The following is a 19,184-nucleotide window of genomic DNA, read 5'->3' on the forward strand; positions in this document are numbered from 1 at the left end:
GAGTGAATTGTTAACCGAAAAGTTTAAACCAACGAGGAACATTGGAGACTATGTCGATTAACAGTAGCAACTAGGCTAAAGCTAGAAACTAGTCCACAGTGAACAGGAGCACGGTGCGAGTGTCTAGAAACTATGCTAGTCGCAGAGCAGCAATAACTTGAAAAAAAAACATCTTCGTGGGAGGGCAGAGCAGAGCACTGGCGGAGCTACCTGTTACAAAAATAGGCCATGGCCCGCCCAGCCCATAGAGTATACGGCGGAGGATTGTGAGTAGACTATGCTGTGAAAGAAAACAATAGTGGATTTCCTTTGTACTGGCCTGCCCATCTTTCGTATTGTAGTTCCGCTACTTGAGTAGAGAGCCACCTGGTGCGGTGAGTCGGCGTCATCATCGCCTCGAGGTTGAGGTACGACCCAATGATGTCCTCGGCAACATCAGGAGCATGACTATAAACCACACTAAAGCCATATATCTAAATAATCTAGGAGATTGTCATCCACGAGAATAGTCTAGCATGAATCCTAACATGTACAGCAATTCTCAACCAACGTGTTGTCAAGTGCTATGGACGAATAGCATTGCCATTAACAGGAAAAAATCATATCTCTCGTGGAGGCAGAAAGGAATCCTCTATATAATCATGGACAGCACAACATGGTAGCAATGAAATCTTGCGAAGCACAAGTATTGTGACATATTCAACAAGACAAATAACCACAGTAATAAGATTGTGGTGGCTGGAAGACCACCACCAGAGTCAGCAACCAATAGCCGGACCGAGAGAGAGAGACCATGGACTCGCCTTACTGAGGAAGAGGCAGCCGCTGTTGCGGAAGTCGAGGTTTTAGAGGTTACATAACCTCGAAGGATCGGCTATACAAAAATATGTTGCTTACATAACCTGAAAGAAGGGGAAAGGGTTTAACAAAACAAGGCTATAGACAAAATTTTATCAGGAAACTCTGACTGAGCTAGAACAATGGCACATGTACTATGCACATGCACATATACAGATTTACAACTAATAATATCAACACATTGATCTTAAACAGAACAGGGGCATCATGCATACCCTGAGCTTTGAAATGAGTCAGAGACGCCCTACTAGGAACAATGAGTTAGGCAATATGACACAGTCCAGCCGACAGCAAAGAGTTGGTGCAAACTATCTACTCTGAACAGAAAAAATAAAATAGAATAGAATACCATAGATGACTGCCTAGAAAGAAACTTATTTTGCCTATAAACAAGTCATGAGTGTATATGTATGCCATTGTTGCAAAACTAAAGTGCATTTGACGTGTATATCAAATTCATTTGTACCATAGGAGGTGCTTCGTGTTGGCTTGGTTACATGTTTAAACATGCAAAGCAACTCAATGATCAGTAGACGGGACTGTTTTTATCTTGCAATAAACAAAATCCAAGTTGGAAAAATGAAATATGCTTACGAAACTTATATGTTTTCTGCTCTACTTTCAACCGATATTTTGCAACCCAAGTCATTGACCATTTTTCTGACTAAACATCACCGACAAACAAAAGAGACCCTACCACTTCTGTTCGGGTTGAGATTGAAGAAGAGTATATCCAGTTATAAATAATGTATGCAACAAAATGTTTCGGGACAAAATTATCTCATTGGCAACCATTTTCTGGATTCTAAGCATTTCGCAACCATGAAGTCATCCCATTCGTATATCTCCTAACAGAAAAAAATAAAGAATCGTATGTTTCGTGGAGGCAAAAAGGAATCCTCTATATGATCACGCATAGGCAGCAGAACATACTAGACAAGGAATCTAGCAAAGAACAAATACTGTGACAACAAGACAGATGATCACAGCAACAATATTCCAACGAAATGAATGTGGGCTGCTATTAAGTCTTTGCAGGTGCACCACAATGAACTGCTATGTAGTCTTGAGGTAAAAAATCCACTAAAACCTCGAAATCGAGAAGCAAAAATGTTGCATCACAGATCATAAAACCCTTGGAAGTCACCATGGCACGATGGCCAACACAAAACAAAGTTAACCACGACTGATGGCCATGGACATGCAGACAACATGAAAGAGAGAGAGCAGAAGAGGGAACCATTTAATTACCAGCTATGCGGTCCTGGAAGAAGAATGAGGGCCACCGGATGGGCAAGTCAGGAGGAGTCGGAGAGGAAGAAGAATCCACAGTGCACACCACAAAGTGGCTCTGTGGCTCTGTCATGCACCTACGTGCGTATCCCGCTGCTGCCTTACGTCTCCGTCATGACACGGTGCATCCCCACGATTGGCATGACCGTACAGGGCTTGCCGGCTCCCAAAACTCCTCTCATAAGCATGGTTTTCGAGTCGCGGCTCATGCGAGTCGCTCTGGGGCAGCAACTCGGAAGAAGTCGAGCCTGCGTTGTGACTAGTCGCGACTCAGAGTCGCGAGTCGACACTAACCCGAGTCGAACATATTTTTGCGACTCATAGACTAGTCGTCGACTAGTCGCGACTAGTCGAGCGACTCGAAATCCATGCTCATAAGTTTGTAACTGGGCTCTGTTTTTTTAGTTTCCTGCACTAATGTTGAAATATGTAAATATCTGTCCGAAATCAAAAGGAGGTCATTTGACTGCCCTTTTTGGTAGCTCTAATTGACATAGATTTCATGTATGAACTTTCCAATTATGAGGTCGCTTTCATGATGAAATCCACCATAAACTAGAGTTGTTATGCCAGCAGTTTCATACTTTGGTTTTAACATGGGTAAAGTCGCGATGGCAATAGCCCTGCTAGTAATAATGAAATTTCCCCCTAAAAACGAATACCATATAATTTTATCTCTGTTTTTGGTACGTTTTTGCTCAGGTTGTCCGCAAAACAAATAACCTGCTATCCATGACAACATTACCAACGCTCAAGATCATATGAAAAAAACACCACGTCAAGCAAAAAGATTCACCACAGCAACCATCTACTCCTCATACTGTCAAACAAACACACACAAACAGTTATCCCTAACCACTTCTAATCTAATCCTTCTAACCAAACAACAACATAGTTATCCAACCAAACCAAACAACAAAAATAGGCTATCCCTAACGACGTGGTTGGGAATATCCTAGAGCAAACCAACCTCGCCCTCCAACCAAGTGCCACCTAAGTATAAATTGCACAACACCTACACAACACATGCCTCTTGGTTAAAGAATATGCCTCGAGTGCCTTGGAGTACACAGTAGCATGATTTAACTCCAAAACTAAGCAAGCAAATCATGCATAAATGAAGGGGAGCCTTGGCGCAGCGGTAAAGTTGTTGCCTTGTGACCATGAGGTCACAGGTTCGAGTCCTGGAAACAGCCTCTTGCAGAAATGCAGGGAAAGAATGCGTACAATAGACCCAAAGTGGTCGGACTCTGTCCCGGACCCTGCGCAAGAGGGAGCTACGTGCAGCGGGCTGCCCTTTTAAGCAAATCATGCATAACCACTAGACCAAGGACATGGTCTTAAGTTAGAAATAACCAGGAACCCTATAACCAAACCTTTCATAATCACAGTTTAAACTCAATAAATACAAAATGGTTCCCTATACTAATAATAAGGCAGATATATGCAGTGACAGTGGCAATGGTTAGAAAATGGGAATAATTCTACAACACTGAGTTAGACCACTAAAATCTCAAGATTCAATCTATGAAAGGCATAGTACAGCATTGTTTTATTAAGCCTCTGCGAATGCTAACAGGACTATAGCTATCAACAAATTAATGAAAAGCACCGGCGCATCAATATAAAATTGTACTCACTCCATCCGAAAAAACTTGTCCCAAGCTTGTCCCTCAAATGGATGTATCTAGCACTAACTTGGTGCTAGATACATCCATTTGAGGGACAAGCTTTTTCGGATGGAGGGAGTATGCTATAACTAGCTGCTTGCGTCCAATTGATAAACTACCTCTACTAAACATACACCAGACATCCCGCCTTCAGCTAGCACCTAGCAGCAGTGGCAACGGAAGATGTGTTGAAGCTGGACAAGTGGATCTTGGGTTTGGCACACGCGACTGACTATGAGCAGGGCTGGTGGAGCTCATTGTGAGCCTAAACATATCAGATGAGGAGATACTAGACATAGTAACTAGCTAGCTTCCTGACTCACAAACCAACATCAACGATGTTGTAGCTGCAATGGAACTTCCCCCTAAAAATGAACACCATACAATTTCATCTCTATTTTTGATACATTTTGCTCAGGTTGTCCGGGAAACAAATAACCTGCTATCAACGACAGTGTTACCAACGCTCAAGCCCATATGAATAAAATCACAACGTCGAGCAAAAAGAATTATGCCTCAGTGCCATGGAGTAGACAGTAGCATGATTTAACTCCAAAACTAAGAAAAGGCCCTATCGAGAATATTAACAGCAAGCAAATCATGCATAATGACTGGACCAACGACATAACAACCGTACATAACCAGGAACCCTATAACCAAACCTAAGCCATGTAAACTTCATAGCAACCGCAACCAGTTTATAGTGATGAACTGAAACCATGATTATAGGCAGCGAGAAATCAAATAAAATCAATGGCACTGATAACTAGGAAGCCTATAATCAACCAAGGCATGGCATATACAGTATGCCAAAACCACAACCAGGGCTTGAACAGCTTCACCACTAAGAAGCAAATCACCACAAGAAACACCTTCGACTCGATGGCCAGCACAGTAGAGAGGGGACAGGGGAATTACTCATCGCAGTTGTAGCCGATTCCGTATATCACACGCCTTCTTGAGGATGCCACTTTGCAAAAGGTAGACTCCAAGTAAGTTCAAGTGGTGAATTCAACTTTTTGGAGCCACCATGGTCCACCTGCCATGGAGCTAGTCAATATTTTGCTGAACAATCTCACCTAAAAAAGGAACTTTTTATAATTACAGTTTAAACTCAATGAAAACACGTTCTTATACTGATAATAAGGCAAATAGCAAAAACAATTCTGGTGGGAGAGATGATTCTGGAGGGTTTTGCTGATTTTTGAGCCATTTAGAGGGATATGTGGAGGATTTCGCGGCAGCAGCCACAGCGTAGCGGCGAGGCTCCCGGGCAGCTATAGCGCAGCTATCGCGGCTATTTCACGGGCTATTTTAATCTATGCTAAAATCTCAGGATTCCATCATGAAAGGCATAGTACATCATTGCTTTTTTAATCCTTGCCTCGGCGAATGCAAACAGGACATGAGCTATCTTACAATAAAAAAATGGCAGAGGGGCAAATACATGGCGAAGAACCAAGTAACAAATGGTCGTGCAGCGATCACCGCATTACAATTTTCTTATGAGATTCTGGTGCTTACAACAATAAGACATCAACAAATATATGAAAAGCACTGGCACATCAATATAAAATTGTGCAATATAACAGACAGCTGTAGGCATCCAATTAATGAACTACAGCCACCATATACAATAAACAACAAGTGGTAGGAGTTTTCCAGTTTTGAGGTTGCATTCATGATAAAATCCACCATAAACCATAGTTTTATAGCAGCAGTTTTGTACTTTGGTTTTAACATGAGTACGTCATGCAAAAACCACAACCTGGGTTTGCACAGAATCACCTCTAAAACCAAATGACCACAAGTAACACCTTCGGCTGGATCGACAGCATGATAGAGAGGGGACAGAGGACTTACCCATCAGAATAGTAGCCAGTGCCAAAATCACACGCCTTTTTGAGGATATACCAGTTTTCAAAAGGTGAACTCCAAGTAAGTTCAAGTGGTGAACTCAACCGTTTGGAGACACCGCGGTCCACCTGCCATGCAGTTAGTGAATATTCGGTGAACAATATTATCTAAGAAAGGGAACTTTTTCATAATGACAGTTTAAACTCAGTAAATACAAAATGATTTCTTACACTGATAATAAGACAGACATGTGCTGGGCAATGGTTGGGAAATTGAAATAATTCTACTACATCGAGTTAGGCCGCTAAAATCTCAGGATCCCATCATGAATAACATAGTACATTATTGTTTTATTAATCCTAGGCGAATGCGAACACAGGACAAGTGCTCTCTTACAACAAAAAAAATGGCAGAGGGGCAAATACATGGCAAAGAACTGAGTAACAAACGGTCATGAAGCCATCACCGCATTACATATGTCTTATTAGATTCTGGTGCTTACAACAATAAGCCATCAAAAAAATATGAAAATCACTCGCACAAACATATAAAATTGTATGATTTAACTGACTAGCTGCAGGCATCCATTGATGAACTACAGCCGTCATGTACAATAAATAACAAGTGGTAGGGTAGAATATTTCTACCTCAACTAAACATACACTAGACATCCAGCAGCCTTCAGCTAGCACCTAGCAGTAGTGGCAGCGGATGATGGGTTAAAGCTGGACGGGTGGATCTTGGGTTGAAGGTGGCACACGCGACTGACTACGAGCAGGGCTGGTGGAGCTCATTGTGAGCCTAAACAAACCAGACCAAGAGATAACAGACATAATAACTAGCTAGCTTCCAGACTTAGGAACCAACATAAGCGATGTACTAACTGCAATGACACTCCCCCCTAATAATGAACACCATATACTTTCAACTCTGTTTTTGGTAAATTTTAGCTCTGGTTGTCCGGGAAACAAATAATCTGCTACCAACGACAGTGTTACAAACGCTCAAGAGTCAAGACATATGAATAAAATCACAACGTCAAGCAAAAAGAATTATGCCTCAATAACCTGCTATCAATGACAGTAGCATGATTTAACTCCAAAACTAAGAAAACCCCTATCAAAATATTAACAGTGAGCAAATCATGCATAACCACTAGACCACGGACATGAACAGCATCACCACTAAATGCAAATCACCAGAAGCAACACCTTCGTCCGATGGCCAGCACGATAGAGAGGGGACAGAGGATTTACTCATCGCAGTTGTAGCCGATGCCGAATATCACATGCCTTCTTGAGGATGCCACTTTGCAAAACGTGAATTCCAAGTACGTTCAACTGGTAAATTCAACCATTTGGAGGCTCGGTCCACCTGCCATGTAGCTAGTCAATATTCGGCGAACATTCTTATAAAAAAAGGGAACTTTTTCATAATTACAGTTTAAGCTCAGTAAATACAAAACGGTTTCTTCTACTGATAATAAAGCAGATATATGGAGTGGCAGTGGGAAATGGTTAGAAAATTCTACTAGAGCGAATTAGACCACTAAAATCTCAGGATTCCATCATGAAAGGCATAGTGCATCATTGTTTTATTAATCCTTGGGGAATGCTAACAGGACAAGAGCTATCTTGCCATAAAAAAATGGCAGAGGGGCAAATACATGGCAAAGAACCAAGTAACAAATCGTCATGCAGCCATCACCGCATTACATGTCTTATTAGATTCTGGTGCTTATACAACAATAAGCCATCAACAAATATATGAAAAGCACTGGCGCGTCAATATAAAATTGTACGATATTTCTACCTCAACTAAACATACACTAGACATCCAGCCTTCAGCTAGCACCTAGCAGTAGTGGCAGCGGAAGATGGGTTAAAGCTGGACAAGTGGTCTTGGGTTTAAGGTGGCACACACGACTGACTATGAGCAGCGATGGTGGAGCTCATTGTGAGCCTAAACAAATTAGACCAGGATATACTAGACATAATAACTATCTAGCTTCCTGACTCAGAAACTAACATCAGCTTTGTACTAAATGCAATGAAATTCCCCCTAAAAATGAACACCATATATTTTCATCTCTGTTTTTGATACGGTTTTCCTCAGGTTGTCTGGGAAACAAATAACCGGCTATCAACGACTGTGTTACCAACGCTCAAGACCATATGAATATAATCACAACATCAAGCAAAAAGAATGATGCCTCAAGTGCCATGGAGTAGACAGTGGCATGATTTAACTCCAAAACAAAGAATACCCCTATCAAAATATTAACAGCGAGCAAATCATGCATAACCACCAGACCACGGACATGAACTTATGTTAGACATAACCAGGAACCCTATAACCAAACCTAGGCCATGTAAACTTCATAGCAACCGCAACCAGTTTTATAGTGATAAACTGAAACCATGATTATAGGCAGCGAGAAATCAAATGAAATCAACGTCACTGCTAACCAGGAAGCCCGTAATCAACCAAGGCATGGCATATACAGGATGCCAAAACCACAACCAGGGCTTGAACAGCTTCACCACCAAGAGGCAAATCACCAAAAGAAACGCCTTTGGCTCGATGGCCAGCACGGTAGAGAGGGGACAGGGGACTTACTATTCGCAGTTGTAGCCGATTCCAAATATCACACACCTTCTTGAGGTAAACTCCAAGTAAGTTCAATTGGCGAATTCAACCGTTTGGAGCCACCATGGTCCACCTGCCATGGAGCTAGTCAATATTCGCTGAATAATCTCACCTTAAAAAAGGAACTTTTCCATAATTACAGTTTCAACTCAGTAAATACAAAACAATTTATTATACTGATAATAAGGCAGACAGATGCAGTGGCAGTGACCGCTAAAATCTCAGGATACCATCATGAAAGGCATAGTACATCATTGTTTTATTAATCCTCGCCTCGGCGAATGCAAACAGGACATGAGCTATCATTTAAAAAAATGGCAGAGGGGCAAATACATGGTGAAGAACCAAGTAACAAATGGTCATGCAGCGATCACCACATTACATATGTCTTATTAGATTCAGGTGCTTACAACAATAAGCCATCAACAAATATATGAAAAACACTAGCGCAACAATATAAATTGTACGATATAACTTAGCTGCAGGGCTTGAACAGAATCACCACTAAAACCAAATGACCACAAGCAACACCTTCGGCTTGATGGCCAGCACGATAGAGAGGGGACAGAGGACTTACCCATCAGAGTATTAGCTAGTGCCAAGATCACACGCCTTCTTGAGGATCCCACTTTGCAAAAGGTGAACTCCAAGTAAGTTCCAAGTGGTGAATTCAACGTTCGGAGCGATCGCGGTCCACCTGCCATGCAGTTAGTCAATATTCGGTGAACAGTCTTATCTAAAAAAAGGGAACTTTTTAATAATGACAGTTTAAACTCAGTAAATACAAAATGATTTCTTATGTTGATAATAAGACATGTGCTGGGCAATGGTTGGAAAATTGAAATAATTCTACTACAGTGAGTTAGGTCGCTAAAATCTCAGGATCCCATCATGAATAACATAGTACATCATTGTTTTATTAATCCTAAGCGAATGCGAACAGGACAAGAAGCTCTCTTACAATAAAAAATATGGCAAAGGGGCAAAAACATGGTGAAGAACCGAGAAACAATCGGTCATGCAGCCATCACCGCATTACATATGTCTTAGATTCTGGTGCTTACAACAATAAGCCATCAAAAAAATATGAAAATCACTGGCACGGCAATATAAAATTTGTTTGATATAACTGACTTGCTGCAGGGATCCGTTGATGAATTACAGCCGCCATGTACAATAAACAACAAGTGGTAGGGTAGAATATTTCTACCTCAACTAAACATGCACTAGACATCCAGCCTTTAGCAGTAGTGGCAGCGGATGATGGGTTAAAGCTGGAGGGGTTGGATCTTGGGTTGAAGGTGGCACACGCGACTGACTACGAACAGGGCTGCTGGAGCTCATTGTGAGCCTAAACAAATCAGACCAGGAGATACTAGACAAAATAACTAGCTAGCTTCCTGACTCAGAAACCAACATCAGTGTTGTACTAAATGCAATGAAACTTTCCCCTAATAATGAACACCATATAGTTTCATCTCTATTTTTGGTACGTTTTTGCTCACGTTGTCTGGGAAACAAATAACCTGCTATAAAAGACAGCATTACCAACGCTCAAGACCATATGAATGAAATAACAACGTCAATCAAAAAGAATGATGCCTCAAGTATCATGGAGTAGATAGTAGCATGTTTTAACTCCAAAACTAAGAAAACCCCTATCAAAAATATTAACAGCAAGCAAATAATGCATAACCACCAGACCACATATATGAACTTAAGGCAGACATAACCAGGACCCTATAACCAAACCTAGGCCAAGTAAACTTCATAAGAAGCACAACCAGTTTATAGTGGTAAACTGAAACCATGATTATAGGCTGTGAGAAATCAAATAAATTCAACGGCAGTGCTAACCAGGAACCCTATGATTAACCATAGCATGGGCATAAACAGGACGCGAAAACCACAACCAGGGCTTAAATAGCATCACCACTAAAAGCAAATCACCAGAAGCAACACCTTCGTGTCGACGGCCAGCAGGGTAGAGAGGGGACAGAGGACTTACTCATCGCAGTTGTAGCCGATGCCGAATATCACGCGGCTTCTTGAGGATGCCACTTTGCAAAAGGTGAACTCCAAGTAAGCTCAAGTGGTAAAGTCAACCGTTCGGAGCAGCCACGGTCCACCTGCCATGCAGCTAGTCAATATTCGGCGAACATTCTTGTCTAAAAAAGGGAACTTTTTCATAATTACAGTTTAAGCTAAGTAAGTACAAAATGATCTTCTTACACTGATAATAAGATAGACATATATGCAATGGCAGTGGGCAATAGTTAGAAAATGGAAATAATTTCACTAGAGCGAGTTAGACCGCTAAAATCTTAGGATTCCATCATGAAAGGCATAGCACATCCTTGTTTTATTAATCCTCGGAGAAATGCTAACAGAACAAAATCGCTATCTTGCAATAAATTAAAAACTAGCAGAGGGGCAAATACATGGCAAATACTATCTTGCAGCCATCACCGCAATAAATATGTTTTATTTGATTCTGGTGCTTACAACAATAAGCCATAAAGAAATGTATGAAAAGCGCTGGCGCGGCAATATAAAATTGTATGATATAACTGACTAGCTGTAGGCATGCAATTGATGAACTAGAGCCGCAACGTAGAATAAACAGCAAGTGGTTGGGTAGAATAAACAAGCAGGGCTGGTGGAGCTCGGTGTAGTTCAACCGATACTTTGTTAATTTCTCACTTGGATCGATCGATTTGCTGGTCTAGACAGATTTAGGGGAAATGCACAGCGAAAATCATATTAGATCAAAGTTTCAGTTTTCACACGTCCAATATAGTGCAGCAAGCAAATTGGACATAACAAGTGAGGAGGAGGAATTTGATGAATCTCTACTCATTGCATTTGAAGATATGAAACCTACTCGTACTAGTGTACATCCCCCCAATCCTCATTACACACGGCCAATCTTGTTGATCCAGTTTCTAGTGTGTCCAACAAATCAAAATCAAAATCAAAATGAGGAAGGAACCGATCTCCACCAACCAACAAGGCACAAGGCGTGAGATTTAATTAATCCACCAGACCAGAGGCGCAGGCAGCACCAGCAGAGAACGAACCCTAGCCGAGCAGACACGGAGGAAGGAAGGAAGGAAGGAAGGAAGGAAACCAAATGAGGGAAGGTGGGCGGGCGAGAGAGTAGCTGCGTGGTGCAAATCGCGGAGCAGGTGGAGGAAGAGGAAGCTCCATGGCGGTCGGGCGCGGAACCGCCCGGACGAGCAGAGCACAAGGAAGCTGCATCCCCGTCGAGTACCTTGGATTGACGGCCGCGTCGTCGGAGGCCATGTCCCGGCGCGCGCTGGCCGTCGAGGCCCTGGGCTACCGTGGCGGATCTGGGCCGCCGCCGCCGCCGCCTGACCTCTTCTCTTCTCTTCTCTTCTCTTCTCTTGTGATGAGAGGGGAGGGGAGGAGGAGGAGGAGAGGGTGGGGGCGGCGGCGATGAGGGAGAGGAAGAGGGAGAGGGCGGAGGCCATGGCCGGCGGCGATGTGGGAGACGAGGCGGCGATGTGGGGAAGGGAACGGAATGAATGAATGAATGAATGAATCGAGGCGCTGCGTCGTTTGGGGATTCTTTTCTTTTCTTTTCTTTTCTTTTCTTTTCTTTTCTTTCCTTTCCTTGTGAGTGAATGAAAAGAAAAGAATTGATAGTTTTGCTGCTTGCTTGCGATTGGTCAATCACCCCATCCCACGGATTGCTCTCCGATCCCGCCTCCCTTGGGCCGATCCGACGGCCCTTATTGATTGACCAGTATGTACCAAGTAGAATTAATTTAATAATTAATACGTCTACACGTGCACACACGCACAAAGACTAATGGCGCTCATCCGCTGCATTCACGCAAACAAGTTCTGGACTGATGTTAAGGATCGGTTTGATCTTCATTTACCGAGGCTAGATCCATCGATATCTTGCTGGATAAGATGTTTTCAGATGGTGATAGATGCAAGATCATCCCCATTTATTAATTATACAGTTTACTCTTTGGTCTTGTCGCAATCGGTGATCGTGATGGGTATGATCCGGTGCAGGCGATTAAATGGGTGCATGAAATGTTATCCCTGCTCCCTGAACTTAAAATAAGGGCGAAGGATACATACAACATGCCGATCCCTTGTTTTTTGACCCAGTAGAGCAATCCGAATTAGATTTGGCTGGATGAAGACGTCGGTGGGACAATGGTGAGGCCACGGTATCCTGCTTGGGTTAAAAAAAAACAAATTCAAGTCTCGATCACCATAAAAAAGAAAGGAAAAGAGTTCCAAAACAACTCACATAGGATTTGTTTTGGATCCAAGTCAAAACGCGATCGACGATCCATGAGTTTTTTTGTGAAAAGGAAAAAAGGTTCATTGGACGCACCATCTCAAAGCTTGGCTCATACGTCCCCTCCCCTCAAAACAAAAAAAAACTTGGCTCGTACGTCCAATTGATTAAAAAAATGTTCATTGGACGCACCATCTCAAAATTTGGCTCGTACGTCCAACTCATACAGAAAAGTTTGTTTGCATGAAAGTAGGAGCGGGAGGTGTAGCCCGGTCTCATCCGGCGTTCCTCGGGGCTTGAGGAGTCTTAGACCCATTCATTGCTGAAGTTTTGGCTCTTCGATAAGGGGCGGTGTTTTGCCCACACAGCTTTTGTGGATACTCACATGTGATAAGAGAGATGGACTGATCGGAGTTAGTCTACCTTTGGAACTCGAACAACAATTCTCGCTCAATTGCACAGCTAGCACCGCGGCCTCCTTTTTTCTCAACTCACGCAAACTGAGCGTTGGCGGCCAGCGGCACCCATGGCTCTGGTGTGCTCATCGCTCTTTTGCGTTGGTCTGCTCACGAGCACCGCTGCTCTTTCGCGGGACAGGAGCTCCGAGGACGACGACGCGTCTGTCATTTCCTCTTACCATTAATTCCTCCGGCCAGAACCATTGTGCGGTATGCATCTTACGGTTGATTTGGTCATCAGCTCGTATTTACTTTACTTGCCCAAGCTTTTGACTCTCGATTTCTTCCTCCCCCAAAAGTATTAGGTGACTTGGGTTATAACCGAACAGAACCGAACCAAACCGATTTGTTGGTGGACCGAACTGTCGGGCTTGGAGGACGCGGTATGTTGCATGGTTTACTGTGATTTGTTGTCATGCAAGGTCGTTGGTGGGTGCGAAGGAATAGTTTCTAAATAATAGGGTGTACGTAGTTATCCTTTGACGCGTGAGTTTAATGTATACAGCTCAGCGCATACCCAATCGTATCTCATTGCCAATCACCAGTTTTAATGTACGTAGCCCAGCGAAGAAGGGATTCCTCTCCGGACGCTTTGCTAGCCACCGAACAAGCGAGCAATGGCGGCGCCCAACCGGAGAGGTGGCAGCGGCCGGAAGAAGATCGTCATCCGCTGGATCGAGCAGGAGGATGCCCGGTTCGTCTGCTACTCCAAGCGCCGCCAGGGGTTCTTCAGCAAGGCCACGGATCTGGCTGTCCTGACCGGCGCCCAGGTGGCCGCCCTCGCCTTCTCTCCCCGCGGCAGGGCCTTCTCCTTCGGCCACCCCTCCGTCGACTCCGTCGTGGAACGCTTCCTGGCGGGGGAGGCTGCGGGGGCTGGCGCGAGGGAGGAGGGCGCTGCCGACGACCGCTTGCTGGCGGGGGAGGGCGCTGCCGGCGAAGACGAGAAGCTCGAGAAGCTGCAGCAGGAGTTCGACGAGCTGCGCACGGAGCTGGTCGAGTTGAAGAAGCGGACCAAGCGCACGGACAAGGCCATGGCGAAAGAGCGCTCTGCGGGGGACCAGATAGCGGCTTGGTTCGACCCCAAGGCGCGCGACATGGGAGACGAGGACATGGCGGCCTTCTTCGCCTCGCTGATGCAGATGAAGGACGCCGTCTCCGATCGCGCCAACCAGGTTCTCCTCGAGGCGATGCACGCCCACATGAGCCGCATGGCGGAGGTGGCCCCGCCGCCGCCGCCCCGGATCTCGGCAGCCCTTGGAGTTCGGTAGCAGCAGCGGCACCACCAACGACGGGATGGAGTTCCAGTTTCTGGCGCCTCCGCCACAGGAGCAGGGATTCGAGGCCGCGATGGATATGCAGCAGATGGTGATGGCGCCGCTGCCTCCGTCTCAGGTGGTCGCCGCCCGGATGGATGTGCAGGAGATGCCTCCGCTGCCGGGGTTGGCCGCCGGGATGGATACGGAGCAGATGCAGATGACGATGCCTAAGCCGCCGGGGTTCGACGCAGGGCTAGACAAGGAGATAGATCAATGGCTTGATGTGATGCTGCCGCGTCCGGAGTTCACTGCCGGGATGGAGACGGTGCAGCAGGGGCTCCATCAACCCAACGCCGGCTTCCCGTACTGAGAGCCCGAGTCCAGTGCATATGGACAATAGTTTCGTATGCCTAGTTTACATATGCATCTTCTACTTAAGTCTTCGCGTTAATCTTTTTTTTTTGATTTGAAATGAAGTCGTCGCGTCAATCTTTGGTACATGCTCTGCATCTACCCTGGATCTGGACGAAATTAAATATTTCGTCAATATTTTTATTTGGCCATTTCCTTTCCTTATCATGCATTAATGGGTTGTAATCTGTATTGCACCGATATGAATGAAATACAAAGGTCGATCTGTGCTGGATACATCTATCTATTAATTACTGTGTATACTATTACTAAAATAAGGGACAAACGAGCCATCACATGCACTCACATAATCTACAATTTTGACACCGTTTAACAGAATTTTTAATGGCTGAGATTTAAAAGATTCAAAAATACATACGACTATATTTGGTACAAACAAGTCACGTCAGAGGAGCTACATCCATATGACATATGTATATGCAAATAAAAACTATACATGCAAAAACCGCATGGGGCATGTGGTTAGCAAATTCAAAATCCGTAATACAATACATGTGCAATTTTTTTTAAAAAAAGATACCAACATGCAACATGAACTACACCCGGACTCTCGCCTGTAGCATGGCAGCCAATAAAACACACTCATCTTGGCATCGGGCCATGAACCAAGACGCCCAAACGTCCAAGAAAGCTAAAGTGCAGCACGCCTAAAAAATTATACAGGCCAGCGATACTTGCACGTATGAAAGTCAACTAGAAGTACTATATACTTCAATAGACATGTCTCGTCTATTAGGCAAAAATATTTTGCCCGATAGATTAGGATCATGAGTATGAGAAACAAAAAAGGCTGTGAACATACAAATAAATGGAGATATTTGAAATACAAATAAAAGTACGGGCCTTCAAAAAAAAGATAGACTGAGGTGTCAGCATGCAATGATTACAAACTACGCACCGTTAAATGTGTATAAATAAAAACACAAGAACTGATGCATAAATCTAAATATCAACAGGAATATATGTCACTAATTCTTAATAAGATATAATCAAAATCGACGTATCTTAAAAATACACGATCTCTTGATTCTAATATAAAGGTTGAGATTAAAAGATAAACAAAAGTATTCATGACTTTAATCAGTGAGCAACGGTCACACACAAAAAGGATCGCATACATAGGCATCGAGAAATTAGCCATTTGGGTTTGCATCTATGTGGCACATATAGACAAGGAAAGGCCTACCGGTAAAAAAGGGAAATACTTTTGCTTAGGCATATATGTTCTCCCTCGGTTGTTTTTACTCCATTTATTATATTTATCCGAAGCCAAATTTTGTAAAGCTTGAATATATTTATAGGAAAAATATCAAGATCTACAATACCAAATAAATATAATATGACAAATTTATTCCACAATGGATCTAATGATGTCAATTTTGTATTTATTTTTTCGTATAAAAGTTAGTCAAACATTGAAGAGTTTGACTTGAGACAAGCTCATATTCAGAGTAAAAAGAAACTGAGGGAGTACATAATTTTGCATGAGGTCTATAGAAACTCCGCAAGGCCAGCAGTAATAGGAAGGCAACATTACCCAAGGAAAAAATGCTATAGAAAAAACATTCGCAAACTACATAGTGAAACAGCCACAAAAATCAACAAAAATGTCAGAGGGACAGATGCAAAGATCGCCAACCAATCATAAACACCAAAATCCAAGAAATTTGTCAGTTTGTGATAATAATTATATATGCAGTTTTATCATGTCGGTCGAGAATACGAGTTTTTTAATATTTTGTAAAATACATCCTAGATAAATCTTTTATGATGTGGATAAATAAAATGATTCATTCATATATATAAAATTTGATATATTGATTTTTTAATAATTCTGATTGTGTTTTATCAAGCTGCACATTCTGGCTACAATATTTCTCCTGTAATTTTTGTTGCATATTATTGACTAATGCAGAAAAATTAAATAGGATAACATTCTCTAGACAAACTACTGCCAGAGAAAACAATGACATTCGCACCACAGAGAATAACAAGTTATGACGAGGGTGAGTGAGAGAACATTTCACAAATCTCGGCAACACTCAATGATAGTTACATTGATTTACATTGGAAAGCGAGATAGAATTGGAGTATTACGAGAAGACATCGAGCATATGGATCAGGTATGATATGGTATTCATAGAAATATGGGCAAATAAAAAAATCAAGTATAAGAAATAAATATTTACATTTTCTCTAAAGATCCAAAAAATCTTTGTGGATAGGATCAAGGGATGAGAAGGACTGGAATAGCGAAAGCTGAAAAATAGTATGAGAGATAATATTTTTTTTGCATTATGGGACACATACCATGACCCTTTTCGTCCTTCACTATCACACACCATTGTACTTGCCAACAACTTCATACAAAAAGGAATTGAATTTGCGCCAAAATCTAATTTTATTGTCCTGAGATGTAAATGTTGTTCATATTATCCTAGATGAATGCAACAACGAATAATATATATCAAGTATAGCTGCGCAAATACGCGGGTCACACTGCTATATATATGCAAAGTCCTTCATGTTTTTCCGTGAATCAGAATCTTTCCTTTCTTAGGGGAATCATAATCTTACCTGTTAAGTCGTTCTTAGTCACACAAATATCGTCCTTTGGACCATACAAATATTAGGTCCAACATCACATCCGACAACACAAGAACTTATTACCTAAGAAACAGCCAGTAAACCATGCCAATGGAACGTCAGATATTTAACGCCCCCTGCCTCGCTATGTTAGGTACATGTATCCTTTGGATCGTCCATCCTTACGCAATCGGTCGTCTAGTGACCTCATATCATTGAGTTAGCAATCCTATCCTATCCTGGTGCACACAAATTTTCTCTCTCACAAAACTAGTTTTATTTTCTGCTCTTGGAATGTACTACGTGGCCAAGGCCAACCTCCTAAGTATGCCAATGACCTCTTCAAATTAATCTCTACAAATCCTCACGCTACGTTCATCCAAGATTTTTTTTACCTTGTTTGAAGCTACAAAATCCTTTCTACCTTCTTGACTAGATATCACCGAGATGAGGATATGGTGCAAGATCAACCATAGCATAGAGAAGAAATTTATAGTTCCATCCTGCGATTCGCCCTCGCATCACTCTCTGTAGGCCATTCAAGGGCGATTAGGATTTTGTCATTGTGGCACGCTCCTCCAACCCTCTTCTTCTTGTCGGCTACAGGGCATCCACCAGAAGAGCCTATGTTGCTACTGGTGTGGGTGGCAGCGAGGCCTCAATTGGCCCTAGTTGGGTGGATGGTCTGTGCACGCCGAGGCGGTGGACTCATGTTGGGTGGGGGTTGGGGTGGGGGTACTCTCACGATTGTCATATTTTATTCTCACCTTCATGGAAGAAAGGTGAAATATTCCCATGTTTGACTTAATGACTTCAATTGATTATGATATACAATAAGATCTTAATTTTTGGTCCGGATGCATATATTAATAGCAGAAGACTAGCTACATAAAAGAAAGGGACATGGCCAGGAATAAATAATCACATATATATGCACATTCAATAATCAATCAAAGAAATTTATAGAATCTTACTCCAATATTATGCATCACATGAAACTGGTTGTCACTCGACGCGGTATCATTACTTCATGTTTATCACCGTACAAACTAAAAGGACTCCCATGAATAATTTAGTAATGGATATCCTAATGTGAAATATAATAACACATTATTTATAAATATTTTTTATCTAGATCTATTCCAATTAAAACCTGATTATATCAGTTATTCGACTAGCAAGCACTAATATGCATGAGAAGATATTTCATATGGATGATGGTTTTTCTGGGTTGCCTCGATTAATCAGTGACACCCACTTAAACTATTGTTGCTCATATTTGTCTCTCTACAGCTTGGGCATGCGTTTATGTGCGCAAGGAGAAATTTGAGAGGATGAATATGATTTGAGAATAGTGTACTCTTACTATTATTTTTAGGGGGATATGTTCATGTAGATTGGGAAACATAGGATATGAATCTCTGTGGCTTGGTAAATGGAACAATTCACTTCTAGCAGAGTCGTTCCCCTATTTGGACTTACATGTCACTGATGCAGACATCTCATTTCTACCTAAGCCAAGTTGAGGTTGATTTATTTCATATGCACAATAACCCTTACCGTAAGGATCCATGAGTGAATTACAAATTTTGATAGAATATATTCATGCCATCAGTTCATTTGACTAGAACCATATTGATTCATCAGATCGTTGGGTGCATTACTACATCAAGTGAATATTACCAATTCTTATTGAAGACGTCATCCCACCTAAACACTTCATATATATTTTGAAATATAAAGAGGATATGCAACATAAGTATTTTGCTTGCCTTGTTTTATCCAGTATGCTAAACACCATCAATATGTTAGAGATGAGAAGTTACAACAATGGCAACAA

The 19,184-nt window shown here is 42.4% G+C and overlaps 1 pseudogene; it reads left to right on the forward strand.

Moving 5' to 3' along the window:
• The first annotated feature begins 13,687 nt into the window (after positions 1-13,687).
• Positions 13,688-14,972, forward strand: LOC123067078 (MADS-box transcription factor 47-like; annotated as a pseudogene).
• Positions 14,973-19,184: the final 4,212 nt, after the last annotated feature.

This window comes from Triticum aestivum, chromosome 3B (assembly GCF_018294505.1).
Source record: "Triticum aestivum cultivar Chinese Spring chromosome 3B, IWGSC CS RefSeq v2.1, whole genome shotgun sequence".
NCBI classification, from domain to species: domain Eukaryota; kingdom Viridiplantae; phylum Streptophyta; class Magnoliopsida; order Poales; family Poaceae; genus Triticum; species Triticum aestivum.